Source organism: Somniosus microcephalus, chromosome 12 (genome assembly GCF_052327205.1).
Source record: "Somniosus microcephalus isolate GS21.2 chromosome 12, FLI_Smic_1.0, whole genome shotgun sequence".
Taxonomy (NCBI): Eukaryota; Metazoa; Chordata; class Chondrichthyes; order Squaliformes; family Somniosidae; genus Somniosus; species Somniosus microcephalus.
Genome location: NC_140998.1, coordinates 193105107 through 193131570, shown reverse-complemented (window position 1 = coordinate 193131570; position 26464 = coordinate 193105107). Strand labels below are relative to the sequence as shown.

General features: G+C 51.4%; 1 long non-coding RNA gene across 1 annotated transcript; it reads right to left on the bottom strand.

Moving 5' to 3' along the window:
• Nucleotides 1-274: 274 nt before the first annotated feature.
• Nucleotides 275-25863, bottom strand: LOC147109823 (uncharacterized). The gene is made up of 3 exons (XR_015080355.1): nucleotides 25376-25863; nucleotides 22111-22359; nucleotides 275-1584 (listed from the first exon to the last, which is right to left on the bottom strand). It is a non-coding gene; the product is annotated as an uncharacterized LOC147109823 (long non-coding RNA).
• Between the last annotated feature and the right edge of the window lie 601 nt (nucleotides 25864-26464).

Genomic DNA, 26464 nt, shown 5'->3' with positions numbered 1-26464 from the left:
CCCGCCTGCAAGGGGATCTGCAAGAGATAAAAGAGGGCTTAAGTAAAATGGTGAAACAATACGTAATGTTGCAAAGGAACCTTGGGGAACTAGAAAGGGACATAGAAGTAGAACTACAGGAGGTCCCATGGTATAAGAAGCTGTGGGATTGGGGGATGAATGTCAACATCCACCCATGGGACAGCATTACGTCTCACATACTAGTTATAGTACAATTGGTTTTGGTGATAGGAATGGGAATAGCAGCATGTGCCGCCTGTAAAAAACAAAAAAGGAAATGGAAGAAATGTACATGACCTTGATAAAGTAGTAATGTATGCTGTTCGGTGGTAATTGTTACAGAAACCTCCTGGGCAGATTCCCATCGAGCAGACGGACTATTACTACGAACGAGCGAAGGCTTGGGAGAAAGACCTGCTTAACGGATGTATAGTATTAATAACATTAATGCTTATAACCTATGTAATTGGATGGATGATATGTCGATGGAAAGGATGTAGGAGGCATAGAAATCAGGATAATAATAGGATTATATAAACAAGGTGACCCAATGGGTTGGATTTGATCACCACCCCGGCAGGACACCATAACAGGAGAAATAATCGGGTTGGTCAATGATTAAAAGGGATTAATCAGGACCAAAAGGGGGGACTGAAAGAGCTAAAAGGGCTAAAATAAGGGAATTGAGGAACTGAGCATATATCCAATGTACATGTCCCATAGGGAAGTATGGTGGAATGTGGCCAAATGGTCAAATTGTCAGTTGCTACTTGAATAATGTGCACAAACCGTTAGCTAGTAATTGAGGAATGTGGCCAAATGGACAAACTGTTAGTTGCTACTTGAATAATGTGAACAAACCGTTAGCTAGTAATTGAGGAATGTGGCCAAATGGACAAACTGTCAGTTGCTACTTGAATAATGTGCACAAACCGTCAGCTACTAATTGAGGAATGTGGTAAAGATAACATATGGGGTCACAGGACTATGTAACGGTCAAAATGTGCACACGGGTCACAAGAATTTGCATCCAAAATTAACTGTATTATGCACAGCTTTTAGGAGAGCCAAATCCCTCTGATATTTTTAGCGACCAGGAGTCGGGCGCTGCGCAGATTCAGGCCCGAGGCTGTCGGCGATTCCCAGGAGGCCGTCATTCCAGTGTGACTCCGGGAATCCGCCCCCAGATTTGTTCCCAGGCGGGCTAATAGCAGAAGGTCGCCCCCCGGGGGTGGGAGGGGGAGGGGCGGGTGATCGATCACACATCGCTTCCTTGTTCTCCGCCGGTCGAGCTCCCAGCTAGGCCGCACTCGAAGCCTGGGACTCACCTGAGCCCGAAGTCCTGCCCCCGGCCCCCTCCTCCCTGGACCCCTTCAGCAGCTGGTTGAGCAGGGTCTTCTCGTTGGCCCCTTGTCGCCGTGCGAGCAGAGGTGGCAGCGGGTTGCGCCGGTACTCGATGACCGCCATCTTGGCCCGGTCCAAGTTCTCCCGGGTGGGAATCTGCATCATTTGCACGGATCTCCCCCGGTTGTCCTGGAATCGCGGAGCCAGAATCTGGAAGAGCTTCGGGATCAGATCTTTCTCCTGACACAAACAGAAAAAAAGAGGTTTATTCCCAGAAATATTCCACTCTGCCCCTCCCCCCAACCGGGCCCAATAAGAACTCTCCCTTCTCAGTTACGGCTCACTCTCGCCTCCGAGTCAGAAAGTCGTGGGTTCGAGCCCCACTCCAGAGACTGGAGCACATAATCCATGTCGACAGGGCAGCACGGTGGCATAGTGGTTAGCACTGTTGCCTCACAGCACCAGGGACCCGGGTTCAAATCCGGCCTCGGGCGACTATCTGTGTGGAGTTTGCACATTCTCCCCGTGTTTGCGTGGGTTTCCTCCGGGTGCTCCGGTTTCCTCCCACAGTCCAAAGATGTGCGGGTTAGGTTGATTGGCTATGATAAATTGACCCTTAGTGTTAGGGGGATTAAATACGTGAGGTTACGGGGATAGGGTGGGATATGCGTTGGTGTAGGGGTTACGGGGATCGGGTGGGATATGTGTCGGTGCAGGCTCGATGGGCCGAAATGGCCTCTATCTGCACTGTGGGGTTTCTGTGATTCTGTGACACTCCCAGTGCAAGTACTGAGGGAGCGCCGCACTGTCGGAGGGGCAGTACTGAGGGAGCGCCGCACTGTCGGAGGGGCAGTACTGAGGGAGTGCTGCACTGTCGGAGGGCCAGTACTGAGGGAGCGCCGCACTGTTGGAGGGGCAATACTGAGGGAGCGCCACACTGTCGGAGGGGCAGTACTGAGGGGCAGTACTGAGGGAGCACCGCACTGTCGGAGTCGCAGTACTGAGGGAGCGCCGCACTGTCGGAGGAGCAGTACTGAGGGAGCGCCGCACTGTCGGAGGGGCAGTACTGAGCGAGCGCCGCACTGTCGGAGGGCCAGTACTGAGGGAGCGCCGCACTGTCGGAGGGGCAATACTGAGGGAGCGCCACACTGTCGGAGGGGCAGTACTGAGGGGCAGTACTGAGGGAGCACCGCACTGTCGGAGTCGCAGTACTGAGGGAGCGCCGCACTGTCGGAGGAGCAGTACTGAGGGAGCGCCGCACTGTCGGAGGGGCAATACTGAGGTAGCACCGCACTGTCGGAGGGGCAGCACTGAGAGGGCGCTGCTCTCTCGGAGGGGCAGTACTGAGGGAGTGCGGCACCGTTGGAGGTACCGTCATTCGAATAAGTCATTAAACCGAGGCCTCGTCTGCCTTCTCAGGTAGACATAAAAGACCCTGCGGCCACTGTTGGAAAAAGAGCAGGAGAAGTTATTCCAAGTGTCCTGGGCTAATATTTATCCCTCAACCAATAATCAGTAAAAACAGATGATCTGGACTTTTTTTTTAAATGCATTCATGGGATGTGGGCGTTGCTGGCAAGGCCAGCATTTATTGCCCATCCCTAGTTGCCCTTGGGAAGGTGGCGGTGAGGTGCCTTCTTGAACCGCTGCAGTCCGTGTGGTGAGGGCGCTCTCACAGTGCTGTTTGGGAGGGAGTTTTTAGGGAGCATCTTTTCCAGGTTGAATCGCCCAAGTCTCTCCACACATCTCAGTCCCTCTGGCACCGGGGATCGGTCTTGTGGCTCTACTCTGTGATGCCTCTAGTAGTCGAATGTCTCCCTTATGTCTTTGTATCCAGAACTGGACCCAGTACATTTAAAAGAAAGATTTGCATTTATATAGCGCCTTTCACGACCACCAAACATCCCAAAGCACTTTTCAACCAATGAAGTACTTTTGAAGTGTAGTCACTGTCGTCATGTAGGAAACACGGCAGCTAATTTCTACACAGCAAGCTCCCGCAAACAGCAATGTGATGATGACCAGATAATCTGTTTTCTAGTGATGTTGGTTTGAGGAATGAATATTGGCGAGGACACCAGGGAGAACTTCCCTGCTCTTCTTCGAATTAGTGCCGCGGGTTCTTTACATCCACCTGAGAGAGTAGACGGGGCTTCGGTTTAACGTCTCATCTGAAAGGCAGCACCTCCGACAGTGGAGTTATCCCCAGTGTCCTGGTCAATATTTACCGTTCAATCAATATCACTAAAACAGATTATCTGGTCATTGTCACATTGCAGTTTGTGGGAGCTTGCTGTGCACAAATTGCCTGCCGCGTTTCCCACATTACAACAGTGACTACACTTCAAAAGTACTTCATTGGCTGAAAAGCACTTTGCGATGTCCAGTGGTCCTGAAAGGCTCTATATAAATGCACGTTGTTGATTTGGAGGAAAGCAGAGTAACAGCAGCCTGGGCAGACGGCAGGAAGGAACAAGATAAACGGGGTGTTCGAAGGGAGGAAGTGATTATCTTCTCAGCGTAAAACCTCATCTCCTCAGCCCGGGCCAGGGTGGTTTCAATCCTCTCGTTTTGCACCAACGATGTCACAAGGTTCCACAACATATCGATCCGGGACCGGGGTCCCAGCCCCATCCGACGGTAAACTCGCCCATGACTGGTCCAGAGGGCAGCGGTGAGATGCATCCTTCCGAGGGGCCGGGAGTCTGGGGGGGATCAGAGACCGGAGCAAAGGGGAGAATTCAACCGTCACAATCCCAGCGTCACGTCACAGCGCGACCCAGAAATGCCCTGATCCCGTCCGCCATTCGTCCCCGTCCCACGCCAGGCCACCGCGGCCAATCACCGCCTTCGCCCCGCCCACCCCAGGCCGCCGCGGCCAATCAATTCAATTCAAATCGCTTTATTGGCATGACAAGGTACATCTTATGTTGCCAAAGCATCGAAAAACATTCATGGTTGTACACAAAAATACAGATCTATCCATACAGTGTATAAACAGATATATCCCTGCGTATAAATATACATTCATATAATTTGTATATACTCTTTTCTTATATTTAGTGGTTGTCCCTCTGTTTCTGGCAAGCTGTAACATAGTGTGCCGCTAGTGTTACACAATTTCTCTCTTTCCCTAGTAGGTATGGGAGTTTTTGGTCGTCATTCAAATTCCTGAATTCCAGGCATATTTTTGTGAATTTTGGGTAGAAATTCTCCCTTATGCCCTGATATTTTCTACAAGCTGTGAGGAAGTGCATCTCTGTCTCCACCACTCCCTGACTGCAGTGAGAGCATATCCTGTCCTCTCTTGGTAGCCGGGTCTGCCTGTGTCTACCTTTTTCGATCGCCAGGCTATGTTCACTAAGTCTGTACATTTTCAAGGTTTTTCTCAGTTTGCTATCCTTTACCATGGTCAGGTAATCAGCCATGTTGTATTGTCTGTTTAGGGCCAAGTAGCAATTGAGTTTGCTTTGGGTTTTTGTTGTTTCTGCCCAATATGACAGATATTTTTCCTTTTGCTTAGCGACGATTGTGTTGGGTCGAATTCTTTGTGTTACGCTGTCACTGCCCTGGGGCTGGTTATTGTTAGTAGTGTTAGTAGTTACTTCACTGAGTCCCAGGACTAGTTGACTGAGGGTATTCTTCTTTATGGTCCTCTCTTGGCATTTCAGGGCTTCGTAATGATAGCATTGGGGGTTGCTCATTTCTAGGTGTTTCCAAAATTTGGTGGCTCTTTTTTGGATAGTGATTATTAATGGATATTGGGCTAGTTCTGCCCTGCATGCATTGTTTACGGTTTTCCTTTGAGTCCGGAGGATACTTTTACAGAATTCTGCATGTAGGATCTCAATTGGGTGTTTGTCCCATTTTGCAAATTCTTGTTGTGTTAGCAGTCCCCACACCTCACTGCCATAGAGTGCAATTGGTTCAATTACTGATTTAAAAATTTTGAGCCAAATGCTAATTGGGATTTCTATTTGGATTGATTTTTTAATGGCATAGAAAGCCCTTCTTGCTTTCTCTTTCAGTTCATTCACAGCCAGATGAAAATTTCCTGTCGAACTGATTTTTAAGCCCAAGTATGTGTAGTTAGTGGTTTGTTCAATTTTGGTTGTTCCTAGTGTGAAATTTATTTTGGGTCCCTGATGTCTGGATCTTTGCTGGAACACAAGGACTTTGGTTTTTTGGGGATTTATTGTCAGGGCCCAGGTCTGGCAGAACGACTCCAGCAGATCCAGGTTCTGCTGTAGACCCTCTTTAGTTGGTGACAGCAGAACCAGGTCATCTGCATAGAACCAATCACCGCCTTCGCCCCGCCCACCCCAGGCCGCCGCTGCCAATCACCGCCTTCGCCCCGCCCACCCCAGGCCGCCGCTGCCAATCACCGCCTTCGCCCCGTCCACCCCTGCCAATCACCGCCTTCGCCCCGCCTACCCCGCCGCTGCCAATCACCGCCTTCGCCCCGCTCACACCGCCGCTGCCAATCAGCGGTCACCCACGCACACCCCCCCCGCTGCCAATCACAGTGAAGTGCCGCCCTGACAGTGCTGTCGATCAACGGGCCGTAACGAGCCCACCCCCACGTGTGATTTAGCCGCGCCCCCGTCATTTTCTGCCAATCAGAGCCAGGAAGGAAGCAACTTCCAAGCCCCACTCATGAGTCATACATTTAAACAGCCCATCAGGCCGCCGGCTCCCCGCCAATCAGCGCCCACCCAGCCCCTCGCCTGATGCCCAGACCAGAAAAGCCCATTGTGATGTCACTTGGAGTAAGAGCCAATGGCGAAGGGAGCAGACCAGGGGCGGGGCCCTAGGGAGGTGGGGCGGGGCCTCGTACAGTCAGCGAATTGGAATGGGAACTGATACAGGGAATGGAAGATGGCACAGGGAATGGGAACTGATACAGGGAATGGGAGATGGCACAGGGAATGGGAACTGATACAGGGAATGGAGATGGCACAGGGAATGGAAGATGGCAAAGGGAATGGGAACTCATACAGGGAATAGAAGATGGCACAGGGAATGGGAACTGATACAGGGAATGGGAACTGACACAGGAATGGGAGCTGACACAGGCAATGGGATCTGATACAGGGAATGGGAACTGATACAGGGAATGGGAGCTGACACAGGGAATGGAAGATGACACAGGGAATGGGATCTGGTACAGGAAATGGGATCTGGCATAGGGAATGGTGATGCGCTATTAATTACTCAAAAGACTGAGGTTAAGCGAGTAACTAACAGGCTTTTATTAACAAGAGAATGAAGGTGTGCCTCGAGTGGTCGACCAATCCAGAATACAGAGGGACTGTGGAGCAGTCACCTTTATACCTGGACTCGTGGGAGGAGTCAGCCGAGGCATGTACAGACATGTACACAGTGGAATACAAACACCTACACAGGCAGGTATAACAGTGGTTTACCACATTCACCCCTTGTTTAAAAATGAATCCGGCGGGGTGAAGTGTATTAAAAGTTTGTGTATTGGAGTCTCTCCGGAGGTCTTGTCTGCTGCTGTGATCGACGTGGCGACGGCAGGGGTAGTGAAGCTTCCGGCGTCGAGTCCCGCGTAGGCTGGGGCACTGGTGTATAGTCCTCGTGGGTGTCGAGCAGGTCGCGGGGCCCAGGCGTGCCGTCTGCTGGGGTTGGATATTGGATCGTGGGGGGGGGGGTGGTAGTGGGTTACTGGGGCCCCCGAGGGTGCGAGGTCTCATATGGAGACTGTGTCCTCCCGCCCGTCCGGGTACGCAATGTAAGCATACTGGGGGTTGGCGTTGAGGAGGTCGACCCTCTCGACCAGGGGGTCCGTTTTATGGGTCCTCACGTGTCTTCTCAGTAGGACCGGCCCTGGGGACGTCAGCCATGGTGGTAGCGATGTCCCCGATGTGGACTTCCTTGGGAAGACAAACATTTTCTCATGAGGGGTGGCGTTAGTGGCAGTGCAGAGCAGTGACCGAATAGAGTGGAGCGCATCGGGGAGCACATCCTGCCAGCGGGAGGTCGGAAGGCCCCTAGACTTTAAGGCTAGCAGGGCGGCCTTCCAAACTGTCGCATTCTCTCTTTCCACCTGTCCGTTCCCCCGGGGGTTGTAACTGGTGGTCCTGCTTGTGGCAATACCCCTAGCGAGCAGGTACTGGCGGAGTTCGTCGCTCATAAACGATGAGCCCCGGTCGCTATGGATATAGCTGGGGAAACCGAACAGGGTGAAGAGGTCGTTCAGACATTTAATGACCGTGGCACTGGTCATGTCCGGGCAGGGGATGGCGAACGGGAAACGGGAGTACTCATCAATAATGTTGAGGAAGTACACATTGCGGTCGGAGGAGGGGAGAGGCCCTTTAAAATCAACGCTCAGGCGCTCGAAGGGGCGAGTGGCTTTTATCAGGTGAGCCCTGTCTGGTCTATAAAAGTGCGGTTTGCACTCAGCGCAGACTTGGCAGTTCCTGGTCATGGTCCTGACCTCCTCAATGGAGTAAGGCAGGTTGCGGGCCTTGATGAAGTGGAAGAACCTGGTGACCCCCGGGTGGCAGAGGTCATTGTGGAGGGCCCGCAGTCTATCGATCTGCGCGCTGGCGCAGGTGCCACGCGATAGAGCATCCGGGGGTTCATTGAGCTTCCCGGGCCGGTACAAGATCTCGTAATTGTAGGTGGAAAGTTCGATTCTCCACCTCAAGATCTTGTCGTTTTTGATTTTGCCCCTCTGCTTGTTGTTAAACATAAAAGCAACTGAACGCTGGTCAGTGAGCAGGGTAAATCATTTTCCGGCCAGGTAGTGCCTCCAATGACGCACAGCCTCCACAATAGCCTGGGCCTCCTTCTCAACAGCGGAGTGTCTGGTCTCCGGGCCCTGGAGGGTTCGTGAAAAGAAGGCCACGGGTCTCCCCGCCTGATTAAGGGTAGCGGCCAAGGCAAAGTCGGACGCGTCGCTTTCCACCTGGAAGGGGATGGATTCGTCCACTGCGTGCATGGTGGCTTTGGCAATGTCTTCCTTGATACGGTGGAAGGCTAAGCGGGCCTCTGCCGTCAAGGGAAAAGAGGTGGACTTGATCAGCGGACGGGCCTTGTCTGCATAGTAGGGGACCCACTGGGCGTAATAGGAGAAAAACCCTAGGCACCTCTTCAGGGTATTGAGGCAGTGGGAGTTCCATAAAGGGACACATCCGGTCGGGGTCGGGACCGATGACTCCGTGTTCCACAACACAGCCAAGGATGGCGAGGCGGGTTGTGCGGAATATGCACTTCTCCTTGTTATACGTCAGGTTCAGGAGTTGGGCGGTGCAGAGGAATTTTTCGAGGTTTGCGTCATGGTCCTGCAAGTCATGGCCGCAGATGGTCACATTGTCCAGATATGGGAACGTGGCCTGCAACGCATTTTGATCGACCATCCGGTCCATCTCCTTTTGGAAGACGGAGACCCCGTTGGTGACGCCAAAGGGAACCCTAAGGAAGTGATAGAGGCGGCCGTTTGCCTCAAAGGCAGTATACTGGCGGTCCTCAGGGCGGATAGGGAGCTGGTGGTACGCTGATTTCAGGTCAATGGTCGAGAAGACGCGGTACTGCGCGATCTGGTTGACCATATCAGCTATGCAGGGGAGTGGGTAAGCGTCCAGCAGGGTGTAGCGATTTATTGTCTGGCTGTAGTCGATGACCAGGCGCTGCTTCTCGCCGGTCTTAACGACCACAACTTGGGCTCGCCAGGGGCTGGTGCTGCCCTCAATAATCCCCTCCTTCAGGAGCCGCTCCACTTCGGTTTTAATGAAAACCCTGTCCCCGGCACTGTATCGCCTGCTCTTTGTGGCGATGGGCTTACAGTCGGGGGTGAGGTTAGCAAAAAGTGGTGGGGGGGGGGTGACTCTTGAGTGTGGAGAGGTTGCACCTGGTGCGCGGCAGGCAATTTGGAAGCTGCTGGCTGCGGACTGTGAGTGGGGGGAGGGGTCCACCGTACGCCATCGTAACACTTTTAAGGTGGCACTGAAAATCTAACCCCAGTAGAACGGCAGCGCAGAGGTGGGGCAGGACCAGAAGTTTAAAATTATCGTACACAGTCCCGTCTACTAAGAGTATCACCACGCAGTAGCCGCCAATGTCTGCCGACTGGGACTCGGAGGCCATAGAAATCCGCTGGTGCGCAGGCAGGACTGGGAGAGAGCAATGCCGCACCGTGTCGGGGTGGATGAAGCTCTCCGTGCTCCCAGAGTCAAAAAGGCAGGTTGTTTCGTGACCATTTACCTTAATGTCCATTGTGGACCGGGCCAGTTGGTGCGGTCTAGCTTGGTCCAGCGTAACGGAGACCAGCGTAGGGGTCGGTGTGTCGCTGCGGGTATCAGATGAGGCGGTGTTGGGGGCCTGCTGCGTCCCGGCTGGCGTCCAAGATGGCGGCGTCCATGATCCCCATGTGGCTGGAGGCGTCCAAAATGGCTGCTGTTCCGGTGGTTCGCACATGGCTGGGGAGGCCCAAGATGGCGGCCCACACGCGGCGCTGCTGGGGTTCGGGGTGGCTTTGGCCCTGCAGACGCTGGCGTAGTGTCCCTTCTTCCCGGAGCCCAAGCAGATCGCATTTTTCGCCGGGCAGCGCGCTCTGGGGTGTTTGGCCTGGCCACAGAAGTAGCATTTCTGGCCTTGGGACACTGCTGCGGTAGTTGGGCCGTTGCTGGGATGTGGCTGGGGTGGCACGGCGCTATGAGATGGTCCTACCGTGTCCCAGGCTGTCGTTCCCCGCGGCGTCCATGGTGCAGAGGAGTAGGCATCCATGCCCCGGTAGGCTGCGTCCAATGATAGTGCGAGTTCAGAGGCCTTGTTGAGGTCGAGGTCACTCTGCTCCAACAGTCGCTGTCGGGTGTAATTGGACCTGTGGCCCGCTACAAAAGCGTCCCGGATAAGTTCCTCTGTGTACACGGCGGCCTTTACATCCTTACAACCACAGGCCCGGCCAAGCACAGACAGCGCCTGAAGGTATTCCTCGGTCGATTCCCCAGGTTGTTGTTTACGACTCCCCAGGAGGTGCCTGGCGTACACCTCATTCACTGGGCGCATGTACTGGTCCTTGAGGAGCTTCAGAGCAGCCGTGTACGAGGTCGCGTCCTGGATGACCGAGTACGCTCGGTGGTTCACTTTGGAGGTCAGGACATCCAGTTTGTCCTCATCCGATTTGACCGTTGCAGCGGAGGCGATCAGGAATCTTTCAAAGCACCTAAGCCAGTGAGCAAACTTGCTGGATGCGTCCGCCTCCCGATGGTCTAAGTCCAGGCATGCTGGTGTGAGGATCTTCTCCATTATAAAAAAATCTTGTTAATAAAATTGATGCGCTATTAATTACTCAAAAGACTGAGGTTAAGCGATAACTAACAGGCTTTTATTAACAAGAGAATGAAGGTGTGCCTCGAGTGGTCGGCCAGTCCAGAATACAGAGGGACTGTGGAGCAGTCACCTTTATACCTGGACTCGTGGGAGAGTCAGCCGAGGCATGTACAGACATGTACACAGTGGAATACAAACACCCACACAGGCAGGTATAACAGTGGTTTACCACAAATGGGAGCTGACACAGGGAATGGGAACTGATACAGGGAATGGGAAATGACACACGGAATGGGAGATGACAAAGGGACTGGGATCTCACAGGGAATGGGAGCTGACACAGGGAATGGGATCTGATACAGGGAATGGGAGCTGACACAGGGAATGGGATCTGACACAGGGACTGGGATCTGACACAGGGAATGGGATCTGACACAGGGAATGGGGATCTGATACAGGGAATGGGAGCTGATACAGGGAATGGGACTGACAAAGGGAAATTATTTTTTATTTGTTTATGGGATGAGGGCATCGCTGGCAAGGCCAGCATTTATTGCCCATCCCTAGTTGCCCTTGAGAAGGTGGTGGTGAGCCGCCTTCTTGAACCGCTGCAGTCCGTGTGGTGAAGGTACTCCCACAACGCTGTTAGGGAGGGAGTTCCAGGATTTTGACCCAGTGACAATGAAGGATCGGCGATATACTTCTAAGTCAGGATGGTGTGTGACTTGGAGGTGATGGTGGTGTTCCCCTGCGCCTGCTCCCCTTGTCCTTCTAGGTGGAAGAGGTCACGGGTTTGGGAGGTGCTGCTGAAGAAGCCTTGGCGAGTTGCTGCAGTGCATCTTGTAGATGGTACACACTGCAGCCACGGTACGCCGGTGGTGGAGGGAGTGAATGTATAAGGTGGTGGATGGGGTGCCAATCAAGCGGGCTGCTGTGTCCTGGATGGTGTCGAGCTTCTTGAGTGTTGTTGGAGCAGCACTCATCCAGGCAAGTGGAGAGTATTCCATCACACTCCTTACTTGTGTCTTGTAGATGGTGGAAAGGCTTTGGGTAGTCAGGAGGTGAGACACTCGCCGCAGAATACCCAGCCTCTGACCTGCTCTTGTTGCCACAGTATTTATGTGGCTGGTCCAGTTAAGTTTCTTGTCAATGATGACACCCAGGATGTTGATGGTGGGGGGCATTCGGTGATGGTAATGCCGTTGAATGTCAAGGGGAGGTGGTTAGACTCTTGCTTGTTGGAGATAGTCATTGCCTGGCACTTCTGTGGCACGAATGTTACCTGCCACTTATCAGCCCAAGTCTGAACATCGTCCAGGTCTTGTTGCATGCGGGCATGGACTGCTTCATTATCTGAGGAGTTGTGAATGGTTCTGAACACAGTGAAGTCATCAGCGAACATCCCCATTTCTGACCTTATGTTGGAGGGAAGGTCATTGATGAAGCAGCTGAAGATGGTTCGGCCTAGGTCACTCCCCTAAGGAACGCCTGCAGCGACGTTCTGGGGCTGTGATGATTGACCTTCAACCACCACAACCATGGGGATCTGATACAGGGAATGAAGATCTGACACAGGGAATGGGGATCTGACACAGGGAATGGGGATCTGACACAGGGAATGGGGATCTGACACAGGGAATGGGGATCTGACACAGGGAATGGGGATCTGATACAGGGAATGAGGATCTGATACAGGGAATGGGATCTGACACAGGGAATGGGGATCTGACACAGGGAATGGGATCTGATACAGGGAATGGGATCTGATACAGGGAATGGGGATCTGACACAGGGAATGGGAACTGACACAGGGACTGGGATCTGACACAGGGACTGGGATCTGACACAGGGACTGGGATCTGACACAGGGACTGGGATCTGACACAGGGAATTGGGATCTGACACAGGGAATTGGGATCTGACACAGGGAATGGGACTGACACAGGGAATGGGGATCTGACACAGGGAATGGGATCTGATACGGAAATGGGGATCTGACACGGGAATGGGATCTGATACAGGGAATGGGGATCTGACACAGGGAATGGGGATCTGACACAGGGAATGGGACAGGCACAGGGAATGGGATCTGATACAGGGAATGGGACAGACACAGGGAATGGGATCTGATACAGGGAATGGGAGCTGATACAAGGGATGTGGTCCTTGCTCAGTGAAATCTCAGAAGTGCCGTGGAGTGGGTTGGTGCCCGATCGAGATTATTTCCCTGAGTTTCCACCTGTTTAGCTGTAGGTTTCTAAGTGGAATAAAACAGTGTCAGCCTTGGCTCAGTGGGTAGCACTGTCGCCTCAGAATCAGAAGGTCGTGGGTTCGCAATCCCGCTCCAGAGACTTGAGTCCATAATCCAGGTGCCAGTACTGAGGGAGCGCTACACTGTTAGAGGTGCCGTCTTTTGGATGAGACGTTAAACCGTGGTCCCGTCTGCTCTCTCAGGTGGACATAAAAGATCCCATGGCACTATTTTGAAGAAGAGCTGGGGAGTTCTCCCCGGTGTCCTGGCCAATATTTATCCCTCAACCAACATCATTAAAACAGATTATCTGGTCATTCATCACATTGCTGCTTGTGGGATTTTTTTGTCTTTCCCCTTGTCTTTCTCTCTCACTAGTTCTCTCCTTTTCTTCCTCTTTCTTTCTTTATTTCTTTGTATCTTTTTTTTTCTTCCTTCTTTCATCACTATTCCCATTCCTGATCCCCAGCTGCTCGAGCTCGTTGCTGAGTGACTGGGGTTGGGAAATGGATCGAGACATTGACCATTGATGGCCAAGAAGCCAATCACCCCTTTCTATCCAGGGCAAGGCACAAAGAATGGGTTAACTGGCCAAGGTCCGACCAGCAGCAGGACATCCCATAGAGAAGGTCAGACATTGGTCACCGTCACAGGCATGTGTCACACACAGTATCGCTGGCAATTATAAACAGTCTAATATTTCAAATTAAGAACATAAGAACCTAAGAAATAGGAGCAGGAGTAGGGCATTCGTCCCCTCGAGCCTGCTCCGCTATTCAATAAGATCATGGCTGATCTGATCTTGACCTCAACTCCACTGTCCTACCTGCTCCCCATAACCCTTGACTCCCTTATAGTTCAAAAATCTGTCTGTCTCCGCCTTGAATATATTCAATGACTCCGCCTCCACAGTTCTCTGGGGTAGAGAATTCCACAGATTCACGATCCTCTGAGAGAATAAATTCCTCCTCACCTCTGTTTTAAATGGGCGACCCCTTATTCTGAAACTATGAACCCTAGTTCTAGATTCCCCCGTGAGGGGAAACATCCTCTCTGCATCTACCCTGTCGTGTCCCCTCAGCATCTTATGTTTCAATAAGATCCCCTCTCATTCTTCTAAACTCCAATGAGTGTAGGCCCAACCTGCTCAACCTTTCTTCATAAGACAACCCTTCATCACAGGAATCAGCCTGGTGAACCTTCTCTGAAGGGCCTCCAAAGCAAGTATATCCCTCCTTAAATAAGGAGACCAAAACTGTACGCAGTACTCCAGGTGTGGTCTCACCAATACCCTGTACAATTATAACAAGATACCCTACTTTTATACTCCATACCCCTTGCAATAAAGGCCAACATTCCATTTGCCTTCCTAATTACTTGCTGTACCTGCATGCTAACGTTTTGTGTTTCATGTACAAGGACCCCCAGATCCCGCTGTACCGCAGCATTTTGTAGTCTCACTCCATTTAAATAATAATTTGCTTTTTTATTCTTCCTACCAAAGTGGATTACCTCACATTTTCCCACATTATACTCCATCTGCCAAAATGTTGTCCACTCACTTAACCTATCTATATCTCTTTGCAGATTCCTTGTGTCCTCCTCACAACTTGCTTTCCCACCTATCTTTGTACCATCAGCACATTTGGCTACATTACATTCGGTCCCTTCATCCAAGTCATTAATATAGATTGTAAATAGTTGAGGCCCCAGCACCGATCCCTGTGGCACCCCACTAGTTACAGTTTGCCAACCTGAAAATGACCCATTTATTCCGACTCTCTGTTTTCTGTTAGTTAGTCAATCCTCTATCCATGCTAATATATTACCCCCAACCCCGTGAGCTCTTATTTTGTTCAGTAACCTTTTATGTGGCACCTTATCGAATGCCTTCCGGAAATCCAAATACACCACATCTACTGGTTCCCCTTTATCCGCCCTGCTCGTTACATCCTCAAAGAACTCCAGCAAATTTGTCAAACATGATTTCCCTTTCATAAAACAATGTTGACTCTGCTTGATTGTATTATGATTTTCTAAATGTCTTGCTACTACTTCCTTAATACTGGTCTCCAGCATTTTCCCCAATGACAGATGTTAGGCTAACCGGTCTATATAGTTTCCTGCTTTCTGTCTCCCTCCTTTCTTGAATAGGGGTGTTACATTTGCGGTTTTCCAATCCGCCGGGACCTCTCCAGAATCCAGGGAATTTTGGTAGATTACAACCAACGCATCCACTATCTCTGCAGCCACTTCTTTTAAAACCCTAGGATGCAGGCCATCAGGTCCAGGGGACGTGTCCACCTATAGTCCCATTAGGTTACCTAGTACATTTTCTCTAGTGATAGTGATTGGTTTAATTTCCCCTTGACTGATTGTGATTTTTTTTGTAAAGGCTGGACTTTCAATGTCAGGAGAAACCGTAAAAGTAAGAAATAAACTGGATCAAACCCATGCCCTTAGTGATATTAGCACCACGCTCTAAACAACGGTGTTAAAATGCTGGAAATAGCTGTCCGGATTGTTCGATCGCACCAACGCTCTTCTCGATCTTCCTTGCTGCAATGCTCCATCTCACCCTCAGTAAGCTCCCCGCTGGAGTGGCGCTAATTTACAGAACAAACGGGAAACTGTTCAACCTCCATCGCCTCCAGTCCAGATCCACGGTCGTCCCATCCTCTGTCGTCGAATTACAGTATGCAGACGACGCTTGCGTCTGCGCTCACTCCGAGGTCGAACTCCAAACCATCGCCGACACCTTCATCGAAGCGTACGAGAGCATGGGCCTTACACTAAACATCCATAAGACAAAGGTCCTCTACCAACTTGCCCCCTCCACACAGTGCTGCCCCCCAATTATCAAAATCCGTGACAAGGCCTTGGACAATGTGGACCACTTTCCATACCTCGGGAGCCTACTGTCAACAAGGGCAGACGTCGACGACGAAGTCCAGCACCACCTTCAGTGTGCCAGTGCAGCCTTCGGTCGCCTGAGGAAGAGAGTGTTTGAAGACCAGGACCTCAAACCTGGCACCAAGCTCATGGTCTACAGAGCAGCAGTGATACCCGCCTTCCTGTATGCCTCAGAGACATGGACCATGTACAGCAGGCACCTCAAAGCACTGGAGAGGTACCACCAACGTTGCCTCCGCAAGATCCTGCAAATCCATTGGCAGGATAGGCGCACCAACGTCCGTGTTCTCGCTCAGGCCAACATCCCCAGCATCAAAGCTTTGACCACGCTCGATCAGCTCCGATGGACAGGTCACATCGTCCACATGCCCGATACGAGACTCCCAAAACAAGCACTCTACTCGGAGCTCCGGCACGGCAAGAGAGCCCCAGGTGGGCAGAGGAAACGCTTCAAGGACACCCTCAAAGCCTCCTTGAAAAAGTGTAGTATCCCCACCGATACCTGGGAATCCTTGGCCCAAGACCGCACAAAGTGGAGGAGAAGCATCCGGGAAGGCACCGAAAACCTCGCGTCTCTTCACCGGGAGCAAGCGGAAGCCAATGTAAGGTTCGCAAAATTCTGCAGATTCCCTCAAACCAAGAAGAGAAGAGATTTTGGACTGTTTAAAAGAATGTTGGGCCAAAAAGAGGCTTAAAGTTAAAACCCCAGGATTTTGGTTATTTTAAAAGGGCATGTCCAGGCCTGTGGAAGGCTGCGACAAAGGGGTTGGGATGGGCCTCTGTAAAACAAGCAGTTTGGGTATTGGCATAGGCCAAACTGTCTGGGAATGTTCTGGGCTGTCTCAGTCATTTTTACATAATGACAATAGGCCTACAGACGAGCAGTTCCCGCCAAAATTACAGGGCCATCAAGAGTATGCATAATGCAGTACATGCCGCTGATCAACAAAAGGGACCCTGACCCCAGCAGGAGAAGACAAAACTTACTAATCGGGCCAAAGATTAAACAGCCATTTAAAGCCAATTTAGGTTTCGAAGCAATCCCGAAACCAGTTAAATAAATAGGACCAATCAAAGTTAACGAGCCCATCCAAAATTTAACAATGAACCGAGGCTGATTTGGCGGGCAGATAAGCAGGCCTCAATTAGTATAAACTAAAGACCTGTCTCCACAAGAAAGCAGTTCGATGGGTTCGATCAGTGCAGTTCAGCAGAAGGTGTTCAACAGAAACAGTTCAACCAGTTCCAGAAGGAGAGACCCATCGTTCAAATTTAAAACACCATCGAAACTCGGCGGTTTCAGAAGCAAGCATCTGGAAGCAGTTCTCTCTCTCGAAGAAGAAGTAACACATCATCGGACACCTCGCGGCACCAAGGGCCCCGCGAAACCAACAACCAAATATTACCAGAAGCCAACCAGGTAATACTGGGCCACCGCGACCAACAAGAAACCAACTCGGAAGAAACCGAAGACCTGCAAGTTTTTCCACTCTACAAACTATCCCTGCGTTTGGGGAGCATTATCCCTGGTCCTTTAGAGTCCAACTTAGTTAGTAAGGTGGGATTGGGAGAGGAGAGGTATTTGTCTACTGTAATTTTTCCCTCGTGTATGTCGAAGTGTTTCCCCATTTTATTAGAGTGTTAAGATTATTGTATTGTATTTTTCCTTCTCAAATAAAAACCAAAGTTCTTGTATCAAATTCAGTGTTTGCTGCAATTTCATTACAACCCCCAAATAAGTCCAGGTCTAGAACCAAGGGAGTGGGAGCGATTCGAACCGCTCAGGAGTCAGAGGTGAAGCTGCCCCACACACCACCCCTTACACCAAGTGCAGGCAGCGCAAGGAGCGCACATCAACCCAAGCACCCCACCCACCCGCCCCTTCAACCACTGTCTGCCCCACCTGTGACAGAAACTGTAGGTCCTGCATTGGACTCATCAGTCACCTGAGAACTCAGTTTTAATGTGGAAGCAAGTCATCCTCGGTTCCGAGGGACTGCCTAAGAGTTAAAATGCCGGAAATAGCTGTCCGGATTGATTCAAGCTCTGCACTGCGTGGTTTGTGTTTTACTTCTCACACTGGGTCACACAGTTATTGTACAGACAATGAACACACCACATCCCTTAAACATTGTTCCGATATAATAAGTCTTCGATAAAAACCGAGTGTGTAAATCGAAAGTAACAGAAAGAGTGCACTTAATTGTGAAAAGAATGATTGCACCAACAGTGAAGGGGAATCTGCCGCCCTCCGCCATTCTAATCCTGTGACTGTGGGAGTTTGGTTCGGGCAGAGGTTTGACTGTGATGACACGAACCCCTCCCCCCCTCGCCACCCCCACCATCCATGTTAAACCGGAAAAGTGTCTGGCAAAGATTCGGAGCAGACAGGGAGGCTGTAACCCATCGGAGAGGTTTGTGTTTCTCAATCCTTAACTCTTCTGGCTCTTTTTGACATGTCCCCACTCAATGTACAGACCCCGTCCTTAGTCTGTCCCTCGAGACCCGTCACCTCACATTTCTCTCCAGCTACACCCCCGTCCAGGACTGTCCTGGAGTCCCCAATACTGTGTCAATTGTAGCGCTCTCTGAAATACTACCCGTGCCGTGTGTCAGTCCAGAGAGGCAGAGGGGAATTAGGCAGACCATGCATGGCTGAGTCTTTGCTGTAGTGAAACAGGGGTTCGTTTCATGATACAGTGCTGCAGCTTTCCGAATAGAGAGCTGATGGGTTCCACCGAAACCAAAGGGTTTAAGGTGTTGGCGGGCAGGACGATAGAATGTGGGAGTGTTTAAACTCGATGTGGGGATTGTTGCTGTAGTCATTCTGTGGAGTTCCTTCAAGGAGGTGATTCTGACTGCAATGGATCAACGTGTACCCATGCAAAGCAAAGGCACTGAGCGTCATTACAGTCCAGCCTGGTTCAACGGAACTAACAAATAATTCATCCAGAAGAGAAAAAGGTATTTAAGGCCATGATGGTAAATGACACAGAATTCAGCCGGCTACAAAACCCAGAAGACAAACCAAGAGTGTAAAAACTGCAACAGATTAGGAAAGAAAATATTCAAATTGAACATAGCAAGAGAAGGGTAATAATACTGCCAGAGGTAGGTTTTGACACTATTCACATTCCGCCTTGATCTGAATAGGTCTGTTGAAGGGGGCGATTGAGAAGAATAGAGGAGAAATGAAAAGTAAGGAAGAATGAGCAAAAGGTCTTTTCATTGCCCGGGGTGCAGGACGCTGTGGTCGGAACCGGCAGACTTTAAAGCGCGTGTGTAGGAAAGTAAAGAGCGACCTTGTGTGTGAGAAGAGCACAAGAAAGTTGTGCTCGGAGCTGCGCCCTTGAGGCAAGAAGCGTGTTGTCAGGAAAACTGCTGTAGTGAAAGCACGAAATTAAAACCAGAAACTGCTGGCAACACTCAGCAGGTCAGGCAGCATCTGTGGAGAGATACTCATTTTACCAGGTCAGCATTGTGCACTTTGATTGATACTTCACACAGCTCACAATCTCAACACCTCCGGGCGGCAATCAGCTATTTGCTGATTAAAGCAAACAGAGGTGAGCCAGCAAAGAAAAACCATCCAATGAGACTTCCGAATGGACTCAAACTCAGGACTTGCGGGTGTATTGAATAAAGGACACAATACGTCAAACCTTAAATGCAATAACTGCGAGAATGTAACATAAGAAGTAAAAGCAGGAGTCGGCCATACGGCCCCTCGAGCCTGCTCCGCCATTCAATAAGATTATGACTGATCTTCGACCTCAACCCCACTTTCCCGCCCGATCTCCATATCCCTTGATTCCCCTAGAGTCCAAAAATCTATCGATCCCATCCTTGAATGTACTCAGTATTTACAGCCCTTTGGAGCAGAGTTCCAAAGGTTCACAACCCTCTGAATGAAGAAATTCCTCCTCATCTCGGTCTTAAATGGCCGACCCCTTATCCCGAGACTATTCCCCCTAGTTCTAGTCACTCCAGCCAGGGAAAATAACCTCTCAACATCTACCCTGTCAATCCCCTTCAAAATCTGATATGTTTCAATGAGATCACCTCTCATTCTTACAAACTCCAGAGAGTATCGGCTAATTCTACACAATCTCTCATCATAGGACAGCCCTCTCATCCCAGGAATCAATCTGGCATCTATCCGACAATGTGGAAAACTGCCCGGGTATGTCCTGTCCACAAAAAGCAGGACAAATCCAACCCGGCCAATTACCACCCCATCAGTCTACTCTCAATTATCAGTAAAGTGATGGAAGGTGTCATCGGCAGTGCTATCAAGCGGCACTTACTCACCAATAACCTGCTCACTGATGCCCAGTTTGGGTTCCGCCAAGACCACTCGGCTCCTGACCTCATTACAGCCTTGGTCCAAACATGGACAAAAGAGCTGAATACCAGAGGTGAGGCGAGAGTGACGGCCCTTGACATCAAGGCAGCATTTGACCGAGTCTGGCATCAAGGAGCCATAGTAAAACTGAAGTCAATGGGAATCAGGGGGAAAATGCTCCACTGGCTGGAGTCATACCTAGCACAAAGGAAGATGGTTGTGGTGGTTGAAGGTCAATCATCACAGCCCCAGGGCATTGCTGCAGGAGTTCCTCAGGGCAGTGTCCTAGGCCCAACCATCTTCAGCTGCTTCATCAATCACCTTCCCTCCAACATAAGTTCAGAAATGGGGATGTTCGCTGATGACTTCAAAGTGTTCAGCACCATTCACAACTCCTCAGATAATGAAGCAGTGCATGCCCGCACACAACAAGACCTGGACGATGTTCAGGTTTGGGCTGATAAGTGGCAGGCAACATTTGCGCCTCAGAAGTGTCAGGCAATGACTATCTCCAACAAGCAAGAGTCTAACCACCTCCCCTTGACATTCAACAGCATTACCATCGCCGAATCCCCCACTATCAACATCCTGGGGGTCACCATTAATCAGAAACTTAACTGGACCAGCCACATAAATACTCTGGCAACGAGAGCAGGTCAGAGGCTAGGTATTGTGCGGCGAGTGTCTCACCTCCCGTCTCCCCAAAGCTTTTCCGCCATCTACAAGGCACAAGTAAGGAGTGTGATGGAATACTCTCCACTTGTCTGAATGAGTGTAGCTCCAACAACACTCAAGAAGCTCGACACCATCCAGGACAAAGCAGCCCGCTTGATTGGCACCCCATCCACCACCTTAAACATTCACCCCCTCCACCACCAGTGCACCGTGGCTGCAGTGTGTACCATCTACAAGATGCACTGCAGCAGCTCGCCAAGGCTTCTTCGGCAGCACCTCCCAAACCCGCGACCTCTTCCACCTAGAAGGACAAGGGCAGCAGGTGCATGGGAACACCACCACCTCCAAGTTCCCCTCCAAGTCACACACCATCCTGACTTAGAAGTATATCGCCGATCCTTCATCGTCGCTGGGTCAAAATCCCGGAACTCCCTCCCTAACAGCACTGTGGGAGTACCTTCACCACACAGACTGCAGTGGTTCAAGAAGGCGGCTCACCACCACCTTCTCAATGGCAGCTAGGGATGGGCAATAAATGCCGGCCTTGCCAGTGATGCCAAATCCCATAAACGAAAAAAAACTCTAGTGCACCTTTGTTACACCGACTCCAAGGCAAGTACATCCTTCCTTAGATAAGGAGACAAAAACTGTGCACAGTACTCCAGGTGCGGTCTCACTAAGGCCCTGCACAATTGTAGCGAGACTTCCTTACTCTTAAACTCCAACCCCCTTGCAATAAAGGCCAACATGTAATTTGCCTTCCTTATTGCTTGCTAGCTTTCTGTGTTTGTTGCACGAGGACACCCAAATCTTTCTGAACACCAACATTTGAAAGTTTCTCACCATTTAAAAATTGTTTCTGTTTTTCTATTCTTCCTACCAAAGTGAATAGCCTCACATTTACCTACTTTATACTCCATATGCACGCAGAGCCCAATGGATTAGCAATCCAATAATGTAACCACTCAACCAGCTGGTTGCATAAATGGTGCTTAAAAATTCATTTTGTTTCCGTCTTTCAATGCAAAGCCCTCGATTCAGAGGGCAATCAACAAGAAAGACAGCTTTCAATCAGCACTAAAGGTTTTCAAAACTGAAAGCAACCGAAAGCGTGGCCGAGCGGTCTAAGGCGCTTGATTAAGACTCCAGTCTCTGCAGAGGCGGGGCATCGACCCAACCGCTGCCAGAATTTGAATCTGTTCATCTTATGGCCGCTTCACCAAAAATCCTTCTTTTGCAGTAATGCTGCTCACGACACAGACATTGAGAAATCAATCCTTACCACGTGAAAGAGAAATGTTGCTCATCAAAACCTGTTCACTTCTTGAAATCCGTTGAGGTGGGGCCGTAAGTGGATGAAGCTCAGGCCTTTGCTGAGGACTGATCGTTCGTGGTCAGGGAGGGGATAGTGAAAACACTGCAAGGGGGTGAGATTGGAAGAAGGGATGGGGGTCAGAGGAAAGCGATGGGGATGATGCATCCCCAGGGACGTTGATGTCCAAGAGTTGTTGAAGCTTGCAATCCTCGACACCTGAAAGGAAGATAAAATGTTTTCTTGTTAAAGCTGCGGATGAGGCGAAGGATGAAGTGGGGCTGCGGACCAGGCCAGCTCTGAGATAGAGTGAGTCGCATGCTGCTGAAGGGGAGAGGCGGGCAGCGAGCATGTGGCAGCGCCTGGCGTGGAACGTGGATCTCATACATAGAAACATAGAAGATAGGAGCAGGAGTAGGCCATTCGGCCCCTCGAGCCTGCTCCGCCATTCAATGCGATCATGGCTGATCATCCAAATTCAGTACCCAGTCGCTGCTTTCTCCCCATCCCCCTTGATCTCTTTAGCCTTAAGAAATATATCCAACTCCTTCTTGAATATCTATCTATATATAAAAGCGGTACTTCTGTCTGTCTGTCCGGCTATACACTCAAGTTATAGAGCGTACCTACACGTGCGTTACATCAAAAGAAAGCTTACGATTCCGGAACGGTCATAAGCGTATTTACGTTTTGGCGAGACAAAAATTGCGCCCGCGGTATCCAAAAAACGTTCAAAATTCTGCTCATTATCCGCTCATTAGCCTCGAGTGACACGAAGATCGACCAATCGTCCGGTCGAGCAACCCGACTGTCAACCAATCGCTGCGTGGCGGGGGCGGGTTCGTCGCACGTGCGGGCGGGCCCTCCGAGAGTCGAGTGACAGGACGATTGACCAATTCTATGCTTCGGTGACATGACGGTCGACCAATCGGTGCATGTGTGGGCGGGCCTTATTGTTCTGAACCGAGGTGAGTGGCCGTCATCTTGATTCCATTCTTTTTCGCGCTTTCTGCGTGTTTCTTTTCAAATCTACATTTCCAGCAAAAAAAAATTGCTTTTATTAAATGGTTTTTTAAAAAAGTTCATTCATTTGTAAATATTTTCTCTAACCTGATGATTCTTTTTCCTACCTTTCCCCGTTTTTGTAAGGCCTCAAAGCCTGGGCCTCTCCTGCCCAGCCACGCCCGAGCTAGGTAATTGTCCCACGGCTTCTGGTAAGCTCCTCCCCCCCCCACCCCCGTCACGTTACCCGGGGCAACGGTGTCGGCCCCAGCAGCGGAGATGCGGCGTCTCTCTCTCTTCCCCGCTCGGCGGTCTTGAAGCCGGCTCGGGCAGGAGGGCGGGGCTCGGAGTGCGGAGCTCTTGGGAGTGCGGGTCGGGGCGGCCGGGGCTCGGAGCTCTCGGGAGGGGGGCGCGGCCGGGGCTCAGAGAGCGGGGCTCTCGATAGTGCGGGGCGGAGCGGCCGAGGCTCGGAGAGCGGGGCGGCCGGGGCTCGGAGAGCGGGGCTCTCGGGAGTGCGGGTCGGGGCGGCCGGGGCTCGGAGAGCGGGGCTCTCGGGAGTGTGGGGCGGCCGGGGCTCGGAGAGCGGGGCTCTCGGGAGTGCGGGGCGGAGCGGGGCGGCCGGGGCTCGGAGCTCTCGGGAGTGCGGGGCGGGGTGGCGCGGCCGGTGCTCGGGAGGACGGGGGCTCGGAAGGGGGGGGGGAAGGGTTACCCCGGCAACTGGGCATGGCCGTCTCTCACAGCCTCAAGTCGGCTCACGCCTGTTCCCGGGGCTTGGCTCCATTAGCGGCCGCGGGCCACTCGCCCTCTCTCTCTCCTTCCCTCTGTCTCTCTCTCCTTCCCCCCCCACCTTCCCTCCCCCCCTTCTCTCCCCCCTTCTCCCTCCCCTCCCTCAATCTCTTCCCCCCAGTCGCTCTCTCTCTTCCCCCCAGTCGCTCTCTCTCTTCCCCCCAGTCGCTCTCTCTCTTCCCCCCCAGTCGCTCTCTCTTTCTCTTCCAACAATAACATGCCCTCAAAAAAGCCTCGGCACCGCCGGGCACTTCAGCTAGTATATATAAAACGGTATGTCTGTCTGTCTGTCTGTCCAGCTATACAATCAAAAGTTATTGAGCGTACCTACACATGTGTTATATCAAAAGAAAGTTCATTAGGGAACTCTTGTAGGCATATTTACTTTTTGGTCAGACAAAACTTGTTCGCACATTATACAAAAAACCTTCAAAATTCCACTCATTATCCACTCATTAGCATTGACTGACGTCAAGGTCAACCATCCTGTGCCGTCATGATTGACCAATCCTACAGTTCAGTCACCTGATGGTTGACCAATCGGTGTGTGTGTGGGCGGGACTAATCGTTTTCATCTCAGGGATCTGTCAGCCATTATACAGCACCCAGGGCAGCTAAAAACTTTGGTAATCCAGGTCAGTTTCTTTTTTTTTTTAAATCAGATTTACCAAAAATGTTTTATAAGTACTTTAACTTTCATCTTTGAAGGTATTAAAAGCTAGAAATGTTTAGGTTAAAAAACAGTGCAAAACGGGCCTAGGCTTATCCAACTGCCGACAGCCCAAATCCAGTCCCAGGCTCCCGGCCCACACATCCACCAGGCCCAAAAAAGCCCTGGAAACTGCCGACAACCCAAATCCAGTCCCAGGCTCCCGGCCCACACATCCACCAGCCCCAAAATTGCCCTGCAACGCTGGGCTCCCCTGCTAGTATTTAATGTATTGGCCTCTACTGCCTTCTGTGGTAGAGAATTCCACAGGTTCACCACTTTCTGGGTGAAGAAATTCCTCCTCATTTCTGTCCTAAATAGCTTACCCCTTATCCTTAAACTGTGACCTCTGGTTCTGGACTCCCCGCCATCGGGAACATCCTTCCTGCATTTAGTCTGTCCAGTCCTGTCAGAATTTTATAAGTTTCAATGAGATCCCCTCTCATTCTTCTAAACTCCAGCGAGTACAAGCCCAATCGACCCAATCTCTCCTCATCCGTCATTCATTCCTGCCATCCCAGGTATCAGCCTGGTGAATCATCGCTGAACTCCTTCCATGGCCAGAATATCCTTCCTCAGATAAGGCGACCAAAACTGCACACAATACTCAAGGTGTGGTCTCACCAAGGCCCTGTACAACTGCAGCAAGACATCCTTGTTCCTGTACTCGAATCCTCTTGCTACGAAGGCCAACATACCATTTGCCTTTTTAACCGTCTGCTGCACCTGCATGCTTACCTTCAGCGACTGGTGCACAAGGACACCCATCTCAGGCTGCGGCCAGAGCTGTGGGTGGAGCAACGCTGACTATCTGGGCGATATCTGTAATCCCGGGTGGATCCGGGACACGGAGAGTGGGGGGGGGTGGATTTCAGTGGGAATGCCGGTGGAATAAGTGCGAGCCGGAGACAGTTGCTGAGGGAGGAGATGGGGCTGTGAGTGAGAGCCAGTCTGGCAGATGCCTGGTCAAAGAGCAGGAGGGAAACAGAAAGCAATGGAGATGAAGAGGGTGAAAGAGACAAAGGGGAATCCGGCCCGGCCCGTCACAGAGACCAGCTGAAGCTCTCCAAGGCGGGCAGAGCTGAGGGAGAAGCGGCGGTGAATGAAACACTGACATTACAGCCAAACACTGCGGCTGCGGCTGCTGCAGCCTGAGCTGAACACAGGGAGCCTCCGCCTCCGCCTCCGCCAGCAACACCCAGCGGCTCAGGAAGCCTCTGTGGGGAAAAAAGCCCAGTCAACGCTTCAGCTCCCCGGACCAATCGGAGCCTCCGGCCCGCGGTCTGAGCCACCGCCAGCTGGCTCAGCCAATCAGAGCGCAGCCCCGGGCCGCCACCGACCAATCGCAGCGCGGCTCTCATCCACACACAAACCCCCGCCTCCCGAGGACAAGCCGACGGATAGCTGGCTGAACCAATCGCTGAGCGCCGCCGCCGCCGCCGCCGCGCACCGACCAATCGCAGCAGAGCCGTGCGGTTCATCTCCCGTCCAGCGTCATTGCGTCATTCCCCGGCAGCGTCTTTGCGTCATTACGATGGGCGAGTCGGGCCTGCTGCTGGGCGCCAGAACCAATGAGTGAGCGGAGGCGGGACAGCGCTCTTAAAGCAGAACCGCACTCCTAATTACGGTTGTGCAACTATATTTCCGTGATGCTCATTAAAGCGGGAACCGAACTGCGGAAAGTCAGAGGATGAGAGAGGAGGAACCCGGGAGAGAGGACGGGGCAAAGAAATAGGGAGATGGGGGAAATAAATAAAGAGACAGTGAGGTTTATGGAGGGAATTCCAGAGCTTAGGGCCTCGGCCGCTGAAGGCACATCCGCCAATG